The sequence below is a fragment of the Crocodylus siamensis genome, chromosome 8 (genome assembly GCF_052110815.1).
Source record: "Crocodylus siamensis isolate JL-2025a chromosome 8, ASM5211081v1, whole genome shotgun sequence".
NCBI classification, from domain to species: Eukaryota; Metazoa; Chordata; order Crocodylia; family Crocodylidae; genus Crocodylus; species Crocodylus siamensis.
This window is the reverse complement of record NC_143402.1, coordinates 44,437,998-44,446,343: the sequence shown is the minus strand read 5'-3', so window position 1 is coordinate 44,446,343 and position 8,346 is coordinate 44,437,998.

Below are 8,346 nucleotides of genomic sequence, written 5' to 3'. Positions count from 1 at the left end.
CTTTGAAACACAGATTGGGAGGCTTTTTTGGGTAGAGCAGACTGAACTTTCAGGACACTGTTAAAATGAAGCACAATTAGAGAAGGATTTGGGAAAGTGAACTAGAGACCCATCTGAGTGAATCTGATTCATCCTTTTCAATACTACAAACTCTCTTGCTGCAGCTTGTTCTCAAATTTTGTATTCAGGCTCCTGCTGGACAGGGCAAATCAATCAGCACTAAAGATAATGTCCTGAGCTGGGATTTCTGCACAGAATGATGCCCTCTCCATTTCACAGTGACATTAGTTAGCCTGTTCATAGCTCACTGAGCTTGAAGAGGTGCTGAGACAGCACTGGCTCCATCCTCCTGGAGTAATCTTCCCCTGGGGAAGGCCACAAATCACCTTTTTGCCCTGTTTTCCTTTTTTGCTCCCAATGTATCATATAATGTGTATCTGAGACCTGTGTTGATTTTCTGCAGTGATCATGGGGAACAGGAGAGGAAGAATCCAACATTCATGGCCTGCTATTAACACCGTTAGCAAATACCCTAGATTTTGGTAAAATTTGACAGGAAAACCACCCATTTCAATACACGGTAATTGTATATTTTCCTGAAGTCAGGACTTGCTTCTCTTATGACACAAGGCATAAGACACATGGGGTTAGCATGCAGCTGAGTTGGTCTAATCATGGTTAGGACACTGTAATGATAGAAGTTATCATTTATAGATGCTACCTAACAGAAGACTGAGAAATTTGGGAAATGGGAGATGGTCCCTCAAGAAGCAGCCAGTTAAGAGTCAGAGAGAGCGAGACCAAGGTTCTCCAGATGTGTACTGCTCCACAAATTAAAGTGTGTTGTTCTCATTCATGTATGGCTATGTTTACTGCTCCCAGTGATCACTACAGATATGAGTCTGAGAACAAAGCCTTCCTAAACTATGCATGTTCAAGTCTAATACTCACTGTTGTAGCTAGGAATGCCCTTGTTGCTCATAAATGTTTGCCGTTTTTTTGGGGGGGGAGGTTAGAATACTGTTTGGGTCTTGACCTTGGTGATGTCTTGTGGGAGCAAGTTCCACAGGCTAACTGCTAATGTTGGATGCAGGTGAAAATGCAATTCCCTTTCATTGGTTTTAACCTTGGAACCATTCAACTGTACTGAATGCTCCCTTGTTCTTCTATTAGGCAGGTGAAAAGAAGTGTCCAATCAGACTTTTCTACACTGACCGTTACTCTACAATTGTTCTCTTCAAGATAAACTGTACATGGCTAGGCTTTTTTTCTGTCTCTTTCTTGTTTCTCAGAATGGAAACACATTAACTTTCCTAGAACTGAAGAGGCCAGGTAAGTCCTTTCCCTCAGGAGAAATCCATTGACATGTACCTGATCAGTCTGTGGTGGTATCTGAGCATGCTTTGGGGAACTGGACTCATGGATGCACTGTAAACTAGTTTATCAGAAAAAAAGTAAATTAAATGATGCATACATACATCAATCACACAACTAGTAACTGTATTACAAGGGTCTGGGATAAAAGGATTGCTGTGTCTAATACAAACAGCAATGGAGCACACCAGCAAGCAGAGCACTGCATCTCAAACTGAAGTGTCCTGTCCCCATCCCTGCCCGCACCCCACTCCCCACCACCTCACACACACACGCTCCCCAAACCCCAAGCGTAAATCTTCTAAAGGAAGTGCTTTTGAGGTTCAATCCTTGTTTTGACATCTCACTGAAAAAATGATGCTAACCCTTGTCATCCATCCAGGTCATTTTGTTTATTGTATTAACTTTCCCTTATAGTAATGCCTAAAGACACCAGCCAAGATCAGCACCCTTCTATATCAAACACATACACAGAATAAGAGACAGAGGAGGTGTTTACAGAGAGGATGAGCTGGGGACAGATGGGTGATCCTGGGCACATCATCTAATATGTGGCAGAGACAGGAGCTGAACTGAGGGCTCCTGAATCCCAGCCCAGTGCCCTAATCACAAGATCAGACTTAGAGATAAAACTGCCACATAGTGTGAAGTATGCCACTACTTTACACCCTGTCAGGGCAACAGGCACAATGTAAATCCTAATCAGGACAGAAGACTGCAGTCTGGATCACAATGCCTGGCCTGGATAAAGAAAGATGCTTGCTGGAAAAGTACCCTGTAGATGGAGATGGCGCTATGCATGTCCAACCTACTGTTTCTCCCATCCTGGCATTCCCCATATTCCCCGTATTCCTAGACGCTGTGGTCTGCAAGGTGTTCCTCACAGAGGCACTTTCTCAGAGGTTGGATAAGAAGCAATATGGGGTCTCAGACGGATTCAACATACCTTTCCCCAATAAAGAATCCAGCAATGAACGCCAGCCCTCTGAGCTTGGGGTTTTGTGCATTGTCATCTAACCTGGTTGATCTTTCTCCCTCAATTATTCACTTGTCTAGCCCAGAGATTGATTGTATGGCTATGCTGAGACATAACCACCCAAACTACCCCCACCTTCTTTCAGAGGATCCTGATTTGATTGAGGAGGGAGAGGTAGGGGCTTGTAGCTACCCCCTGCCTGAAAAGGAACATGTCTTCTATTAGCTGGCAAGCAGCATATTGCAGGCACAGCCCTGCTGTTCATGCCCTTTAAAGCACATGGAGAATGACAGAATGGGATGCCATAAAACATAGAAGCCATAATTCCATCAAGGAGCTTCTGGTAACGTCGTAAACCACCAAGTTAAACTCAAATCACTGGAACCTCCTAATAGAATAAAGTCTAAGTTGCTCATTACAAGGATCAGTTTTTCTGTGGGGATTCAAGGATCATTTAAAGGTTTCCAATGACCAGTGTACTTTCTATGCTAGGAGTGAATGCACTTATTACAGTAAACTTAATAGAGGAGAAAGGGGTTTTATTTGCAGTCAGGCTTCTAACCATGTGACTTGTGTGCCAGTGAACAGTGTTTACTGCCAGGCCTGCAGACTGGCACCCCTGATCCACAGAGTGATGTTGGACATAATAAAATATTCCTCAACTCTTCCTTTGAGGGTGCCTCTCTAAGGGCAAAAGAGTCCATGCCCATGGCCCATTCAGTCCTTGGATTGTTTGCTAAGGTTTTGTCCACATGTCTCTCTCTCTCTCACCAGAAGTACCAGCAGCAGCTATCACCACCCAGCCACCAGAGCACACTCACATTCATGCACTTAAAGTAGCTCCATCGCAGCAGCTGCCAGCCAAATGCAATGCACTCTGGGAGGGCACCAGCTGCTGGAGGGGCTGTGGCAAGTAGCTGCAGATACATGTGCCTTCCTTTGAGTGATGACACATGCCTTACTCTTCTCAGCAGGGGTGGGGTAATTCTTCCCTCAGAAGGGGGGTCTCTGCCACTGCAAAGGTGCTTTGCATGCTTTGCATGCAGTGGAGTGCAGCAAAACTTTGTAGTGTCGACCAGGCCTGAAAATATTAATAAGGGGAGCAGCTGTGTACCAAACTGAGACTGGACCGAGATTACAAACTACAGGTTTCACATTCAGGGTCTTTGCTGAGATTAACACCATTCACATATGCATAAACTAAGACAGAATAATTACCTCTCGTGCCTCAGGGCATAAACCGATCAACTGCTGGGATCAGGCAGGAAGTCATACAGCATTGCTCAACCAGCCGGGTGCACTCAGGCACGGCTAGTCTAACCATTAGGTGAACTAGGCAGTCGCCTAGGGCACCAAAATTTGTGGGTGGTGCCAAAATAATATGTAGAACAAAATAACAGGAACATCATTTTAATTAACAGCCCTGGCCAGCTACGGCTCCACCTTGGTCTAAGATCTTTGCTTGGGTAAGAGGAGAAAGACCTCTGAAAAGATCTCAGAGGAAAGATCACTAGAATCGCGACTGCTACCTTTTCAACCTTCAAGCAGACTTATGACAAGAGTATACCACTGGCGACATCATCTTAAAAGGTGAACCTCTACTCCTATACCATCTTATAGCCCATGACTCTGATTTCTATGTCTAGAAATGGTCAGAGTGGGTTTGCTGAATTGTTACATTTAATTCTTGTAAGAATGCATGTGATTTTTTTAAGTAAGTTGAGCTGGGGTAAGCCTTTGTGTACATATTATGGTTGGATACTCGTGAGAGATATGTAGGCATTTTTAATTGTACATGGATTAGAATAAATTCTATTAGAGTTCTTGCAGTATAATTGTGTTAGGGTTAATGAAAAGTATGAAACAATCACTAAAAATGTTTTGTTTTTATTGTTTTACTGTTTATTTCAAATATCAAATAAGTACATGTCAAAGTCCATTCTAGACTTCTTACTTTCCTCTATATTGGACGTGGTGGGGGCGCTGAGGTACACAGTTTGCATAGGGTGCCAATTACCCTTGGGCTGGCCCTGCACTCAGGTCTGTAGGAACTGCCTTCCTTGGAAGCATCAGGTATTGGACAGGGAGGGAGAAGGAGATCAGTTTGTCCGGGTCGGTTATACAATCTAATGAGAAGAAAGTGATATTCTCCTGTTCTGAATAGTGTGGGGAGGAGGAAGCACATATTCCAGACTGTTGGTACCCAGACACAAAGTGATTGCTGTAACATTAATGAATGGTCCAGTATCCACCACCTGCAAGGGGTTGTACCAGTGGCACATGATGATGGACAATGTTCACTGACTCAAGAGGTTGCTTCTATAAGTGCTATATAGATGCCCTGAACAGCTATATTGCCTGCAGGTGACTTATTAAACCCAGTGAGCCTTTGAAATTAGAAACTGTACCCTTCACTATCCTTGAGAGACAAAAAACCCCCTTTGTATGAGAGAGAAATTGCCACATGAGATGTGCTGAAGTAAATTTAATTGCAGCTTCTCAGCACTTCCACCTGTTCTGCTGTGGGGTTAGAGGCTGTATGTACAGGTCTCTCTATCTCTTGTTCCCCTTGGAGCACGGTGACTTTCACAGCTGCCCACTCCCAAACAAGCTTATCTCTGCTACTAGCCAGCATCCCATGTCACTAATAACTCCTCAGCATCTGCTTCACTTGGAGGAGAGTTGGACAAGCTAAGGGACTGGGTCTCTAACATGGACATCCTTGTGGAACTGGGAGATACAAATGCCACCTTTGTCCGTTTGTTCTGTACATGAGTATGCTAGACATGCAGACATAGCATGCTTTAAATTGTCCTGTCCTGGCTCTGGAAGCTAGGCCAGAAGACAATAGCCTGCTATTTTCCCCTACTAATGCAATTGTTCACTTAGCTGAAATGATGAAGGTAAAAGGATCTATGCTGAGGATTTTACATTCAACCTTGCTGATGGCTTGTGGTAGGGCAGAGCTCCTATAAAGCTGGCAGCCAGATGATAACATGAATTCCTTCATAAGAACTTGCCAGGGGAAAAGTCGCTCCGTGTCCACCCACAATAGGATGATGTGTGCCTCAAGTGAAGCCACCAACCTGTAGCTTTTTCGTTCCAACAATTGTACAGCAAACCCCTAGGATCTCATGACCCTGATGCCAACTGACCACAAGGTCCCTTCTGCCCTTATAGCCTAGGAAACCCATTCTCCAGAGCCACGAGTTGCAATCCAGGTCTGGCTATTTGTGAGTGGAACATGCTAGAGTATGACAACTAACAACTTAGATGGGTTGTTAGTTGGGTCTTGGTCCAGTGCCAGGTAGATGGAAGATCACATCACAAAGCTGGCACTGGCATCAGTGAGTAATTTTGTGGGCAGCTTCCACAAGAACTGGACAGGCCATGAAACCAGAATTTCCATCACACTGTGGAGTGATATTTCCAGAAAAGTGTTGAAGATAGCTAACAAGACAGCATTAGAAGCTATTCCTGCTGTTACCTGCTTTGTGAATTAGTATCAGCCTTCAGCCACCAATGCTGCCAGCTCAGTTCCTTTTGCCAACGTTAAATTTGTATCCAGTAGCTTTAAAAAAAATGAACCCATTGAAAGCGTGGGTGTGGGCCTAGCCATGTGCGGTGAAGGAATGCAGCCCTCCTACTAACTCACTGATTCGCAGCCCTTGCTTTTCCCCCTCGGCACACAGGCTGCTCTATAAATAGCCTGGCAGGCTGCCTGGGGAGTGTGAATTCCCCAGGTCTGGCAGTAACCTTATCTGAGGAGCAAGGGGAAGGGAATGGAACTTTGGTTATCTGACTCTGTGCGGGCTCAGGCCAGCAGCAGGGCTGGGACATAAATCATTCATGCCCCAGCAGGACCTGAATGATCCCCTTATGCACCTGTGCTGGTGAAGGAAAGGGTTGGTGAAATTGGAGAGGTCCCCTTGTTTCATCTGTGGGGTGGGGCATTAAGTAAGACATCATTAACAAGAGAAATCTCTCCCTCTTCCCAAAAATACTTTGATGCATGTCACGTCTTTAATCTTCTTCACTCCTGCATGCATCCAAAACTGCAGTTACTGTCACATCCTACATAGCTTATCTCAGATTTCAGAGCCTCCATAACTCTCCTTACATCTACTGCAGAACTAAGTGAGATGGCTAGAGACTAATGCAGAGGTGTGGGGCTGCTCAACTGGAGCTACAGGATTGCTGACTATCCATAGTGTGAGTTCTTTGGTGGGGGAGCTGTTGGATTGTGTGTTTGTGCAGCACCTAGTAGAAGAGGCCCTGTTCTGGCTGAGTCCTCTAGACCAGAGATTCCCAACCCTCAGGCCACAGAGCAGTACCAGGCTGCAAAGGGTTGGCTGCCAGACCAGAAGTCTGGAAGTGACCAGCATACTGTGGACCGGCAGCCAACCCTTTTTATACTCAGTATAAAAAAGGTTGGCTGCCAGTCCACAGTATGACTTTCAGTCTGCAGTATGTTGGTCTGTAGTTTGCCAGTCCATGGTCTGCAGTCAATTCTGGCCCAGGGTTTGCCGGTCTGCAGTCACTTCTGGTCCATGGTTTGCTGGTCTGTGGTAGAAAAAGGTTGGAAACCACTGCTCTAGACCAGTGTTTCTCATCCTGTGGGTTGTGACACAAAAGTGGGTTGTAAGAACATATGAACCGGTTGTGAACAAACTTAAAAAATGTAGCAACAACCTTTAAAAATGGATTCTCCTTTAAAGGAGAAAAACGTAGGAAACCATGGCTTTTCCCTAGCAGGCTGGCAGAGTTCCAGCCTGCAAGAGGCTGCTTGAGGCCCCCCAAAATACCTACCTCCTGCCCCACACCCGGGGGTGCTGGGGTCTGGGGGCAGGGAGCAGTGGGTCATGAGTGAAGGGTAATGGGTCAGGACTGGCTATTAATGTTTACAAATGGGTCCTGGTACAAAAAAAATCAAGAACCACTGATGTAGACATTGCAGACTAAAAGTGCTTCTGGGGAGGGCAAGAATTACGGGGGAGAAGGACTTAATATAAGGGGATGGGAGCAGGCAAAAACTGGAGGACATGGGAGAAAAGGCGGGGTAGGAAATGGCTGGGGGGATTTGCAGCTATGGGTAAAATAAGGCAGAAGGGAACTAATAGGGAGGGATTGTGAGTAAGGAAGTGGGAAGGTGAAAGATGGGGGCTTGGAGAGAAACAAAGAATGAGCAGGAGAAGGAAGTAAGATGGGGAGCAGGACCAAGAAGGGTGGCAGCTACCAACTGTGGAGCACCCCACATGGCAATCCTCCAGCTCCTGGACTCAAGTGACTTGGGTATTTGCTGTTGCTGACAAGACAATCCTCTGCTGGTGCTGCAGCATGGATGGGAAGGAAAGGGCACTCCTGCCTGGTTCCATGGGGAGCTCGGGAGACCGATCTTGTTAGACCAGCACCGGCACCCGCCAGGTTCTCCTGGAGCCTTTCTGACCCAGCTCACCCCAACAGGAGCAAAGTTCTCACTCCCACCATGCAGGGTCCAGGGAAACAAATGGAGCCAGAAACCAGGTCAGCTGGCTCCGACTCTAGCGATCGGACCTGAGGGCTGGAATACCTCGGGTCAGATATTGGAAGGGCCCTGACTAAACTTCCTCTGACCAGATTTTGTAGAGCTCAGCACCACATGTGCCACGTGATCGTAATCAGCTGCTGAGGCAGTGTTCTTGCAAATCTGGGCATGTAGAGCAGAGCAGTCTGGAAACACTGGTCACATTTCAGTTGCAACCCTTCTGGGAAATCCCAGCCTGAGCCTCCCCTCTCTAACAGCAAAGTGCCTGCAACATTAACGGGGATCCAGATTGTAGCCGTATTGGTCTATAGGCAAAAGGAATCAAAACTCGTGGCAGAGGAGATATCTTTTAACAGATCGAGTAGATATTTGCAAACACGCGCGCGCGCGCGCACACACGCTTTCGGGCACAGGCATCCTTCATCAGGCATAGGCGATTGCAAAGATTGTAAAAGTTCTTCTAGGTAGAAAT